Here is a 14,440-nt window from a genome sequence, read left to right as displayed (position 1 = left end):
AGGAAAAACAACACTGACTTACGTTCTTTACCTGAAGGCCTAACCTAATCATAACCCCTCAGAGCCTAATCCGAACCTTAAACTAATTTACACAACAATGCAGCCTAGGGTGAATAAAATAATATAAATAGATAAATGCTCTGCTTTAAGGAAATTGATCGCATATGGCCATACATGTGGGAGACCTTCCAACAGCATTACAGTATGAAGAAACATCTGCTCCGTGACATTTTGGCGGGAAGGACACTTGTTTACCGTTTTATTGAATTCAATCTCTAAAAGCATTGCGTATATGTGGTTGAGTGCATTGTTTCGTAATTTATGTCTAGATTATATTGGGAAGCATTATTGGCATCAGGAAAACTATTGTCCAGAAATGCAAATCTTGAACCTTGCCCAGAATCCAAGAGCCCAGAATTGGATGAGCTTCTCACAGACTGGGCTTTGTGAACATTAAACACTTTTTTTCCCCCTTAACATCTTGAGGGAAGCAATGCCCTGCTCAAATGCATATCTTTTCCTCCCAGGCAGGTGTTGTTTGGCAATGCTTGTTAAACCTGAGACCGTTGATCAAATATTCAGCCAGACTCATTGTGCTGCTGAGAGCTTTTGGATGCGGCTGGGATAACGCCATGGAGATAAAAAAGAAAAAAAAAAAAAGCAGCTTTGTAGTTCCTCAGAGCTGGAGTCCCTTTGCTTTTCTTTTTAAAGCCTGCCCAGGTCAGCCGTCTGTCAGAAAAATTAATTTTTGTATGATTTCGTTAAAAAGATCTAAAGTAAAGAAAGCCAGCCTTTAACTGAAGTAATCCATCTTGCACCAATAGTGTCAGAGTGATTCACGGTTTCCAATTTAGCCGCAGTTTGAATCTAAAGTAAATCAGGCAGGACGGCTCTACCCTTTGTGCTGCCGGACGACAAACTCTCAGTGACAAGAGCTTTCAAATGAACACATCCCCCACATTCATCTTACTCATTTATTACCAAAGACAGCTGGTTACTTGTCCTACATAGAACTGCGAGTAAAGACCTCCTGTCTTTGTGTGTAAGTGTAGAAAAAGTGAGGCTTTTCCTCTGACTAGGTGGCTACAGTGCTGAAGGAAAATTGGAAAAAAAGAGCAATAGATCTGAGAGGGCCGAGGCTTTGACTCTAGGATTAATTAGATTTGCTTTGATTAGTGACAACTAAATTCCCAGAGCAGCTTGGGAGCAGACAATTGTAGAGAAGAAGTTGCTTAATGGACAACTGCCAAGAGGAGGATGGAAAGAATTAGATTAATTTCAAGTTCATAAATTAGTTGAAGTTTTCTTTTTTAAAGTTTGTTAACCATGTAGCTGGTTAATAATTAATTATTCTTTTAAGCCATCTTTCTACAAATTCGATCTCAGACTTCACAGAGAAGATTTGTTGAGTTTATTTAGTTATGTTTTGTACAGCTGGTTGCTATCATGTCAGCTCAAATCCATTTTTACCACTTTACAGGAAAAACACAAAAATAAGAAGCAACATTTTAACATGCGATGGACATACTCTGGCCAGTCTAAAAGACAAAGTAACAAAAATTACATAAAAATAATACTTTATTTAACTGCAGATGAATGCTTTTAGGAATCACAATTGAAAAATAGAATCATGCCTCCAAAATTTGCAAATAAAGACGGTGCATTATAAAGTTGATTCCCCCTCCCCCAAGGATATTTTAATAAAATCCCACTTGCAGTGCCTAGAAAAACAATATTGACATTCTATAAACCTTAAATGTAACACACTGTAACCTAGTATAAAACACTATGTGTGACAGAAAGCTAACACTGCCCACCACTCTAAAATGTACAATTCCTATGGCATAACACAGTGGTGGCAGCATCATGGTGTGTGTGGACAACTTTTCTTTGTTAGTGACACAGACATTGCAAAGAGTAAATGGGAAAATGGAAGGACTGTTAGAGGTAGCAAAAAACTTCAGGCAGGTACAGGAGTTCACCCTTCACCAGGATGATGACTACCGACGCACAGTCATGTTGATAATAGAAGAGTTTATATCAAAGTATGTTCATTTGTTAGAATGACGCAGTCAAAGTCCACTTGAAAATTTAATGGAGAATATGTGGCAAGACTTGACAAGTTTTAGTCACAGACGCTCTCCATCCAATCTGAAACAGCATGAAATGCTTTTTATAATATATCCAAAGTAAAATTAATTGAAGTCATAATGACTGCATAAAAAATATGTATGCAGTCATAATGTGACTGCATAAATATTTATACCCTAGGTTTTTTTGTTGTAAAACTATTGAAAATAATGTATAGTTTTCCACTTATGGATAACTAAACTGTTAGCTAAATTATACATTACTGTTAGTTTAGCTTTTTGTGCATTTGATCAATTCTAAAAATGAAATAATACTATATAGTAGCTTTTCATATTGAAATCATGTGGTTAAGAAATATTTAAGCACACAGTTGTGATCTTTAATCTGTATTTCTGTGACATGTAATCAGGTGCTCTAGACACAAGATTGTGTCTAGAGCAGTTAAACATAACTGCTTAATTCAAACATGAAGCAATTATGCGTACATAGACAAAACAAGCTGCAAAGATGTCAGTAGTTTACTCATTGCTCCATTATTTTATTGTGACAGACATTTACTGAGAACTTGATGCACTGCATATTCTGAAACCTGAACCTGGAGAGAAAAGTATTTCTTGAAAAAATGTTATGAAAACAATATGAAAAATAAATAAAAGGTGTGTGTATATTTCCCCCAGAAAATTCAGTGAATCAGATTTTGGCTGAAAAAGTAATTTTCACGTTGAATCTTATTTCTAAGATATTTTCTTAGCCAACAAAAAATACATTGTTTGGTCAGATGAGAACTTTCTAAACAGATTGAAAAGTTGTTGCCTTCAAGATGTTAGAGTATTTTTTTTAGCTTGTTTCATCTGCCTCCTAGTGGTATAAATCAGTTATGGCAGGTTATTAATGAAATTAACCTGATATTTTTTTTTCATTAATTTCCTGTCTTATCAGAAAATTACACACAGCAAAGCACAAATTTTGTTATGGCGATAGCTATGGCAATTTGCACAAATAAATGAAGGGAATTTTAGCAGGTTTCCCCAGAGAAAATTTGTGTCTTATAGCAAACCCCTAAAAGCCATGCAAATGCACATTTCTCCACTTGAGATAAATATGCTCCAGGCAGCCATAGATCATTTAAAGATAATTTTGGATATGTGTTCCCGATCCCAGTGCAACTGAGGCCTGTGCAGGTGTAACCTCAGCATGAAACCTCATCCAGGAGCACCGGCAAATGTTCTGATTAATTGTTCCTGTCATTTCGGGTCATTTAGTCCTGTGTGATGCTCTGCGTATTACTCATATCTGGTCCAACAAAATGCATGAGCTCTCGCTGATGCACGTGGTTGCACAAGCAAACAAAGGTGCAGAAGTCCAGCACACAAAGGTACACAAGAAAAAAAAAAAAAAAAACCTTTTCAGTGTTCTAGCAATTCATGCTCAGGCAGTCAGGCAACGCTCCAAGGTATTCATTACTATTGATGTCAGAATCCACAACAAGAAGTGATGGCTGAACCTCCTGCAGTCTGTACTGCTTAAAGTCGAGCTCCTCTCCCCCAGCTGTTGCTCTCTGTCTTCACTTAGGAGGAGGGTAAGACTGTGATGATTAATGCACTCTCTGCTGGGATGTAAGAAAAAAAAAACAAACAAAAAAAAAGCAGTCGAGTTTCTGCTGAAGTGCTCCACTCATGTTGCGGTGAATCAAAAATCTTGACTATTGAGCAATGCTGAAAAATAACTGCATCAAAATTGAAAATCGTAACGGTCTCGCACTTTTCCACGGGTGTGCCACTGTTGCTGCTGAAGATGGATTAACCCGATGCCTGTTTGCTCTCAGGGTTGTCGGGGTATGCAGTGCTGCTTCTCCAGTCCCAGCTTTTGACTTCAACCAGTCTTTATCAATCAAATAGGCTGTGGCCTGTGGGAGAAGAGACAACACACTGCATCACGATGTTTGCTTTATCACTGTGGCAGAGGCAAAATAAACAGCAGCGGAGCATGTAAGGGTTTTATTTATGAGAATTTTTCTCTTTGTGCTGAATAAAAATGGTAACGCAGTTACATGGTGTGACAGCTACTCTCTATTCTTGCATTCTCTGAGTGATTGCTTTGATGTTTGTTCACCTCGGGGCTCCTGTTCTTGCTGACAATGCTCAGAATTGTGGTATGAGCTGTGTACTGGTAACATTAACTTGATTTGCCTCGGTGGAGGTGCTGAACGCTGGAGATAGCGCTGAGCTTAGTGAGTGGAGCTCTGCGGTATTTCATTGTACTCTCTGTTTACCTCTAAACAATTTGCAGGACGTACTGGGGGCATTTGTAGCTGTGTTAGTAAAATAAAAAGGCCCTAACAGATTGAAACAGATATAAAATTTGTATTGTGTTGTGGAATTTGACACGAGTTCTGGCTTTTGAGCATCTTTTTAAAAAGGAAAAAAAAAAAGTACCAACCCACAGATAGTTGTGCTTCATATAAAGGAGTGGCAAAGATTTCTTTAAAATTATATTTGAATAAATCTGGGATTTTGTAAATTTACTTCCTAAACTGTATTATAATTCAACACTGCATCCTATTGTAAAAGTCTGAGACAGCATCCTCCCTTCTCTCTGGGTAGAGATGTCAAACTAAGAAATCCACATTTTTTTTTTGTTTATCTCGCTAACAAACAAATAAACTGGAGTAGTCACATATTCCCCTTAAAGGAGGAATGATGTAACCAGCAGCCTGATTTCATGCGATGGAGCCCGGTAGAAAATATCACAGTTTTCCCAATCCTGAGCGAGACTCTGAAGCAGTCGAAAACAACATCATGGTTATTTTCTCACACTTTTCTGTAGAGCCACAAAAAGACCGTGCAGCTGCATTTAAAAGCTGCATTGTGCTCCACACGAGGGTTCTCACAATGCCTTGCAAAACCACTTTCACATTTTGTTACATTATTACATGTAAATTTTTAAGAGAAGGGCTGACGCAAGTGAACCATTGTGAATTGGAAGGGAAGGACACACGGCTTTCTAAAATTTTCACAGAAAAAAAGAAAAAAACTCTTTTCAAACTGAATTCAGATCCTCTGAGTCAATGTGTCAGCATCACCTTTCATTGCAATTACGGCTGCAAGTCTTTCGCCATAACTAGCTGCCATCTTTGCATGTCTTTCTCATTGACTTTCTCATGGGTGCTTCTGCATAAATTCTTTTTATTACAAAACACATGAAGAAACAATGTGATGAGGCTACATCAAATGGGAATGTTTTTCATGTTCTGGCTTGAAAAAAATTATGTCAACATTTAAGAGCCTTTAGCTGGTGTAGAACAACACAGCAGAGAACAAAACAGAAGGAGATTTTTGTTTGAGATTGTTTGGAGCTAGCTGGTATTTCTCATGGAGTTTGTAATGTTTCTCAGTGGACTGAATTTTCAGAATAGTGACATCCAAATAGAGGAAGAGACACAGGTTGGCCTAGTCTAGTCAGATTAATCAAGTTGAATTAGAGAGAAGAATGCTCATCTATCCTTGTGTTTATGTGTTTTTTATGTGATTTTAATGTGTTTTTAATGTTCAAAGAGTGTTTATTACTTTATGGATTGATTGAGGTGGCAAAACTGGAGAATATATCCCACATGTTTTTGTTCATCAGTGACAACGAGTTAAATCTCATTTAAAACTATTTTCTCAACAATGATCAATAATGATCAAAAATAATACTTTTTTTTCCCTTCATGCTTAACTTTGAAGCATCTTTTATCGGTTATCGCAGGTCATAACCCATTTCATCCATTTTTGAGGTATTGAGAAGAATACAGTCACATCCTATAATGAAGTACGATATTTATTTTATTTTTGAAACAAAATTTCACAATATTGAGTAGCTTTGCGTTTATGGTACAAATTGCTATAAAAAACAGAAAATCTGTTTATGGTAACTTTAAATAAAAATGGCTGAGTGGGGTGTTTATGAGAATATATATTATCGGATAGATACATTTTCTAAGAACTGTTTTAATGAGTTAAGCTAAAAAATACATAAAGCTAAGGTTTAGACAAAGTTATAGAGTTGATTTTGTGTTAATTATTGGAAAGTGGCGTTCATTCTCAAAGGGTACACCTAAAGTTCAAAAAGACATGTTCAATGAATTTGTTACTCTGTTATCTAACCCTATGTGTCTGTGATAAGTTTCTCACATTGCCATATGTCTCAGCGACTGACAACTTGAGATCAGCACCAGCAAACCTGCAACCATGTATGAACTAAGAGGGCAAGAAAATGAGTGTAAGGATGAATTTATGACTGTACAATCAGAAAAAAAAACATTACTTCAAAGCAGTCATAGTTTACTATTTGATAATTTACTCTGTTATTGTCCCACTTACTAATCAGTTTTATGAGATTTTTTTCATTATAGTTTATTTTTTTGTCATTGTTTTTTAGAAACATCTGACTTGCAGTGTCTCTGCTGATCTGTCTCACATTTAAACGTAAAAATTCTCCCTAATATTTACCGACAGCACAACAATGAAACATACTTCTTTCTTGCACACAGCCAGTATTTCTCTATACAATCACAGATGTGACTTAGGATTTTCATTGCTGCAGGACAAACACTGAAGATGTCAGTTCACTCATGCTGGTAAAGGCTAAAGTGCTTTAAGGGGTGTTGGAGAAAGAAATAGCGCCGTTGTGGGGATTTTGCTCTCTTTTTGGCCACTTATACCCATAGGGTCATTAGGAGGGTGCTGACAGTGTTTGTGCTACACTCTGTATGTGTGGGCATTAGTTTTTCTGTCACTAACAACAGAAGGGAACAGAACTGTTGCCATTAGCTGTTAGATTTTCTGATTTGCACTCAGTGGGAGTAGGTTCTGAGGAGCCGAGCTGCCAACCGGTAGAGATAACAGACAGTCCAGGCCTCGCGCCCCTGTTTTGTCCTCCATGACTGAACTCTGTTTTTTGAAGCATTCAGTAAAGATTGTGTTTGCGTTAATAATTTTACTGGTTTCCTGTGTTTTCCAGCAAGAAGCTTTAATATGAAAGAAGACAAGAAAACAAGAAGGCCAAACAACACCACAATGGATGTCTTGTACATTTCTATTTTTTTTTTCTTTACAATTTTTGCTTAAATGCAGAACTTAACAAAAATAGCTAGTGAGAGATTATCCACCACATCATTTATTTCCCCATGTGTCCAGACATGGGAACACAAAAAGGACTATGAGTCAGTAAAACAAGAAACAACATAAAAACAAGCAGGATGACATAAATAAAAAATGGTTGTTGAGAGGGCGGTTTTGGTATTTTTATGTCATCTATCCTACTTTTGACAAAGACTACAAAGTAAGGCACTTTGCTGTCTTTCAAAAGTTTTGTAAAGATAAAGTTCTCTCTAACTTTTCCCACATTTTGTCACATTATAACCACACATATCAGTGTTGACTATTGATATATTTGGTTATAGACAAAGTTGTGTGTAATTCTGTGGAAGAAAAGAAGACAGATGTTATTTTTTTTATTTAACATAAAATAAACAAAGATCTGTATTCAGGTCCTTCAATCAGTTGTTCCTATGATGGCTCTTGCTGCAGTAAACTACTTATTTTTTTCACAAGATAAATCTGAAAACTCTCAAACCTGATTTTTCTTTTTTTTGCCTTAAAAATTTGATATTGTGTGTGGATCATGAATAAAAAAAAACATCAACAATATATCTGTAGTTGCAATGAAAACACAACATTAATATTTAAAGAATAAATAAATAATTTTCTGTTTGCTGTACAATTCTGTGCCTGAACCATATGGCTTCTCTATGATTTGCTTCCATCTTTCCAAGAAAAAAATAAACAACAAATATAAACATAAAGAAATGGTTTGCCACTGAGTCAGATTTAGATTAGTGGATGGACAGATGGGAATACATAATGGAGATGAACATACAGCATTTTATTATACAGAAAGGGGACTGTGGAAGTATTCTTATAAATAAGCATTGCCCCACTTGTTATGATGAATGTATATGACACTAGGCTCTGTAATAGCTCCATTCAGAGTTCCCCCCAAAAGACTAATACCACCTTACACCCTCCCTCGCACACTGCAATCATGTTTCTTCAGTATCTGTGCTTTGGGGGCCATAGAGTGTGATTCTGATGAAGTCTAAATCACTTACATCATCCTCTGAGGACAAGGTTTAAACCATTTAGCGAGAATGATGCTTCATTTTTTTTCCCCCCTGCACTGAGTTGTTTTCCAACAGTTTACAGAGCTTTTAAACCCACACCAGGCTTTGTTTTCCTCTCTTCAGTGGCGTGTAAAAATGTAATTCTTCCTTATCATGACCCAAACATGCAGTCGTTCATCCAGAAGCTGCCAGTTTTTATTTGCTCGGCTTCAGTCTGCTTGTCTGCCACATGACAAGAATAGCTGAAACAAAATCTTTTGAGTGGTTAGGCACAGGTAGTAATTCAATGTTGTTGTTTTTTATCCTCCAATAAATGTTATTAGCATACAATAGTATTCACGTTATGTTGTGTTTTCACTCTAGGAGCTTAATAGGGTAATCATTTCTTGTCATTTCATTGCCAAGAACTTTAATGGAATTTCTGTATAATTGCAAAAATGCTAATGGGAATCGGGGCTTTTGGAATGCAAAATTGCAAAAAACAAATATTATGAGGGAAGATAAATTACTGAAAGCAATAGAATTACTAATATAAATGATAAGAATAAAAAGGGAGCTGCAAGATAATGGGCTACCTTCAACCAAAGAGGAATGTGTCACGCAAAGAGCTTTTTGCAAAAGTATGAATACTCCTTGTGCTTTTCACATATTTCCCACATTGAAACCTTAAAATTGGGATCTTTTTTTTTTATTACAGACAACAAATGTAATGATTAATTGTGAATGACTAAGTACAAATCTGAAAGGTGTGGCTCAACTCTTTTTACTAATTTATTCTGAAGTATAATAAATATAACCCAGTTAAACCAATCACATGGACAGTATACAAAATAAAACTGAATCTTGTGGCCTGTATGCAAAATGTTATGTTCTGCAAAAAACTGTGACTTTCCAAATAACACAATTTCCCCTGTGACAAAATGGTGTTGGCAGCATCATGATATGAGGTGTTTCTGGTGATGCTGGTCAAAGTTGAGTAAACCTGGAAGAAATTTAAATCCTGGAATAGTAAGGACATTTTGACAGGTCTAACAAATCGATGTTCAAAGACACTCTTTGTCCGACTTGGCTTAAGCTGTTTTGGGAAAAATATCAGTATGTGCAAAGCAGGTAAAGACATAGGCCATAACACTTATAGCTACAAATCTGCCACTGTTTTACAATGAATTCATAAACCGTAAAGAACTTTTCTTCCCTTTTCAAAAGACATTGCTGATGTTTGTGGTGACAAAATTAAAAACGTTCAAGGGGTCTTCATTCATTTTGTGAGACACTAAGTCAAAACATCATTAGAATCAAAAGCTTGTAAACTGACGTGATGATTTCATGCCGAGTGTCAACTATAAGCAACTTCACGGTTAGACGGGATTTGTTGCATGCAAGTCGTCTCAATCTTCTTATACAGCAAAAAAACAGAGCAAGAACTGGAGACTGTTTCAATTACAGAATACATGGAAGGGACATTTCTGCAGCAGGATTGATATGTCATTTTAACAATGTCCAATTAAAAAGGGAGAATGCTTCTATTATACCTTTATTAGAATACTGTGCCTGAAACTGCACAGAAAGACATGCACCTCCTGGTTAAAGGTGAGACTCCATCAGGCGTGAAATGAGAACAGCACGCATAAAATAAGTCATTTCCCAATGGCTACCATAATTTGGTCGTTCAATTATGCTGGATGTGTATTTCTGTTCCAGTGCCAACGAAACAAGCAAAATAATAGGTTTATGGAAGTCAGATACTTCTTTAATGTGATTTATTATTTCTTAACCTTTGCAAACATTTCTAAATTGGTTTTAAAAATTAAGCTTTAGGCTTTATGAGCAAGACCGCCAAGAAAAATACATGTGCAATAGCAGTCATTTTTTTTGGGATTAGAAAATGTTGTCAGAAAAATCAATCCACTCGAGAGATATAGCATACAACATTTATTTTAGGACATTAAAAACGGATCAATAAAAACAATTCTGTCTTGTCTCAAAACATAGGTAGTAATTTGAAGTTTGAAATGTTTGCAACACTCCAAACTTCAAACAGATATCTTTACATTTCTTCTTATTTTCTTTATTGAACGGTGCAAATTGGACCCATTAGTCATAGAATCTATTTTAATAAAATTCAAAACAAAAGTACACTAAGATGCACTTTTTTTTATCAAGCATTTCATAATCTAATCAGATAATAAACAGATGATTTATTGAAAAACAAATGTTCATAGATCCAAACCATACGGAGAAAGACATCAGCTGGAACTAGTTTATTCTAAACATTTTTTTTCTGGTTATCTACAAAAGTTTGTCAGATTCTAGAGCCGCTGTCCATTCATTTATCTAGCAGTTGATCTTGTCATGAGCAAAAACTGAAACTAAGAAAGAAAATTTTGAAATACAGCGACACCAAACCAGAGTATAAAAACAATTTGACAATCTACAAAGAAAAGCACAATGAAAATCAAGCAGAAATACAAGATAAAAAAAAAAAAAGATTGTTGACCTGAACTTCCATCTACTTTAGAACCACTCGCTATTCTAACTTTAAGGAGATGAAGACTCAGATACTCAAACACATTATCATCTGTCAACAAAGTATCTAGACCCACACAAAACATGATTTGTTCAGTTTATGTCAATACTATATAGAAAAATAGGTGTCAAAACCCAAAGAGATAAAGTTTAAATACAGAATTAAAAACTGCCAAACACTCATTTCACTTCATATCTCAAATCTGTTTCTTGCATGTTTGCAAATAGCTGCTGTGACTCTTTTAATATTGCAGTATACTCCTTCTAAGCTGAAAGAAAATGGAGTACTAGTTAACAAGTTTACATAAAAATGAACTGTGTTGCCTATCTTGCCATGTAACTGGCATGACATAAAAAGAATACTTATGCAAAAAGAAATGGCCTGCAGGTTCTCAGCCCTGACCCAGTTCAGACGTTGTGGGAGGCGAGAAAGCTCTTCATAGCCTCTCTGCTTCTCGAGTACAGTAGAATTGATGGAATACATTACTGCCTATATGGACTATGACCTGACACATAAATCAGTGGCAATAAATATGTGCCTGACAAATCTAGAGGAGATGGGTAAAAAATGCTGTTAGTTCCCAAGTGACAAAGCTGCTTAAAAGCTCAAGTGCTTAACAATACGGTAAAATATACAGGCTGATTGAATCTGCACACTCCCACTCCACCAGCTTCCTCCTCCAGTGACTACACTGGACCTAATTATCTCATGTAAGCAGCAGCCGGTGGATCAGCTGCATGTGAATGCTCAAACCTGCCTGTTATTATTCACAATTCAGACCTGAGCAGCTCCCGCATCCCCCCCGCCGCATCAAGTCCCTCTTCCATTTTTCAAAGAGTATAATTGTCTTGACATGCTCATCATGCACAGAATGAAATGTTGATTCCACCTTAATTACCTTCCCCAGGGGTCATCGCTTTGACTTCTGCAGAAATAAATAAAGGATCAGCTGCATTTGCACGAATGAGCGTCACAACGTGAGTCACCTGCTGCGCTATTTTAGGTCAGGGCCCAAATGAAAGCCTCGTCCACCATAATTAAACAAGCCACTCTGACAGATTTCACCAATTAGCGTTCAAAATGCTCAGATCTCACCGAATCAAAATCTCATTGTGATGTTTGAAAGTCATTCTCGGAGCCAGGGTCATCCCGGTTAAATGAAATTTGGAATAAATGAAGTGAGGTAATTGAGAATGTTAAAAGGGCCAGTTTGTAACCAAAGATATTGTCTGAGCGGAACCTGATTAGTTTCTAGGCAGTTATGTTACTTTCAGTTTTAATGAGAATTCATAGAAATTACAGAGCGATCCCCTCAGTACCAAGACAAAAAAAGAGCAGGGACATCTAGTTCTTGTCTCCTGCCCCGTTCTTGTCATTGTTCCATTTGCCTCTACACCAAAAGATCAATGTTACCTTTATGCTTTATTTTAATACTGAAGAGTTAAATTGCTATTTTTTTTTCTTTTGCATAAATCCAATTTACTACCAATCAGATTAAATTTGAAGTCAAACTGTGAAAATTGTTTTGTGCTTGGACCCAGTTACGCCTCACTTACTGCAGACAGTCAAGTTCACTGTACTGCACGTTTCAAAGGCAATCTCTGGTGTTTGTATCAAAGCCTCCATGCTTTACTGAATTTAGGATGAGTCGCTTCTCTGTGTTTTGACTTCCAAGAACAACAGCGGCGACAAACACGATGATATCGACTTTCCCTGGAATCTGGTGGATGTCGGAATGGCTGAGTGACTTTGAATGAAATTAAAGCAAACTGCTGTTTGCAGGGATGACCCACTAGCAAGGAATATCCACGTTCATGTGAGAATATAGATCTTAAGAAATGTCTCTAAGATTGAAAATTTGTTTATGTGTCTGTATTTTTAATACTGTCAGGGAAAAACTCTATGTCAGTTTTAGGGGTCTTAATATCAAGATATAGTAGAACAATCTGGGCCTGCACGCACAAAGATTCTCAGAGCTCAGAGAGCTCCTATTTTAGCCTGAAAGTTTATGCCGACGAGTCCTAGTTTAAAAGTGATTCAGCCAGCTGCTGAGAGCCAGTCTGAGAGAGGAGTCGACATAAATTCCTGTCTGGTTGACACCGTTGCTATTTGTGACGCTGTCCACTAAGGTCTGTGATTGGTTCTTCATTGGTGATCCCACCTGGTAATGATCAAGTGATGAAACACAAAAAACCCTTGTAACAACTGTTTTCTTTTTTTTTTTTTTTACATTATCACATATCTTATGGGAGCAGCAGATGCACAAAATTTTTCATACACCTCTTATCCAGTTTGTTATTTTTTCTTTGCTTGTTAAACAATTGCAGTGTGAAATTAGTGATGCTCTTTTATACACATGAGGTCAGAAATATTTTTCAACTTGTAAAGAGAAAGGTATTTTTATGTCCTAATTCATAAAACCCTTGAACTGAAAACATTTCAAAGGTTTTTTTTTTTTATTTTTATTTTTTTTATTGTGACTGTAAATGAAAGGTACTGAACTTTAGTGGAGAAGTGTAAAGATTGTAGAAAAGCACAACTGTGTTGTTTACCTTAAATTATTCAGATCTCTGCTCAAACAAGCCACTTGTGGATGTTCTGGACAAAAATAAGTCCAATCAATGGGTGGTCCACCTCCAAAGGTAGACAGTGAACGTCATGGCAAAATTCAAGCTGCTAAATTTTTTTAAATTTAGGTGTAAAAACATCCCTGGAAAGAAACAGTCCACAAGCGCTTAAAAAACAAACAAACAAAACAAACAAACAAACACATTTATCAGAATTTAGGTGAAATTTGGACTCACTTGAGGCTTGGAAGTTTAACACACTTTTAACATGAATAGTTGTTTAACCACTTTAAATTGCAGTTAATATGCCAACCCCTTTGCACAGTGGCACAATTATTATTACTATTGCCTGGCAGCAAGAAAGCTATTTGTTCAAATTATGGCCTGGAGTTTTTCTGTATGGGGTTTGCATACTGTCCCTGTGCAACCAATGAACAACACTAGGTACTCCATCGTACTCCCACAGTCCTAAAAAACATGATTTCTAGGTTAATGGTTCTCTAAATATTTCCCTTATGTAAGAGTGTATAAATGTCGAGTTGCCTGGCCTCCATGCTTCTGCCCACCTCATTGCCTTATGTTGAATTCCTTCCATTTTCTCTGGTGTAATAGTATTCTGTATGTTAGCATCTTTGTTTTTGTCTTTGTGGACATTCCACCCCCCCTAATTAAAGTATTATGAAGGAATGTGATTAACACTAGATATCTTTCCCGATTACATTTGATTAATTTAGGCATAAGAAATAAAACTTAATCTAATAAAATAGAAAGTACTCTCTCGCTAGTTGGAATTGTTCCTTGGCAAAGAATATATTTTTCAGGAAATTTTTGTTTTAGATTTTAATAAATTAATGAGACTAATTAAGTGTTTTGTTGTGAAATAACACAGCATAGCATACCAGTTCATTACATATTTCATTTACTGCATATTATAAGAGGAATCTGTGTATAATGAATTTCTCAAAACAAATAGTAGAAACTCCAAAATCTAGTTGATTAACTACTAATCTCCTTAACTACTTGCTCAAAATGGATAGTTCGTTCCTCAAAAGAAAATATTATCAGTGAAAATGTCATCAAAATGAAAAGCGC

Source organism: Poecilia formosa, unplaced genomic scaffold (assembly GCF_000485575.1).
Source record: "Poecilia formosa unplaced genomic scaffold, Poecilia_formosa-5.1.2 Scaffold86, whole genome shotgun sequence".
Taxonomy (NCBI): Eukaryota; Metazoa; Chordata; class Actinopteri; order Cyprinodontiformes; family Poeciliidae; genus Poecilia; species Poecilia formosa.
This window is presented reverse-complemented; position numbering follows the sequence as displayed.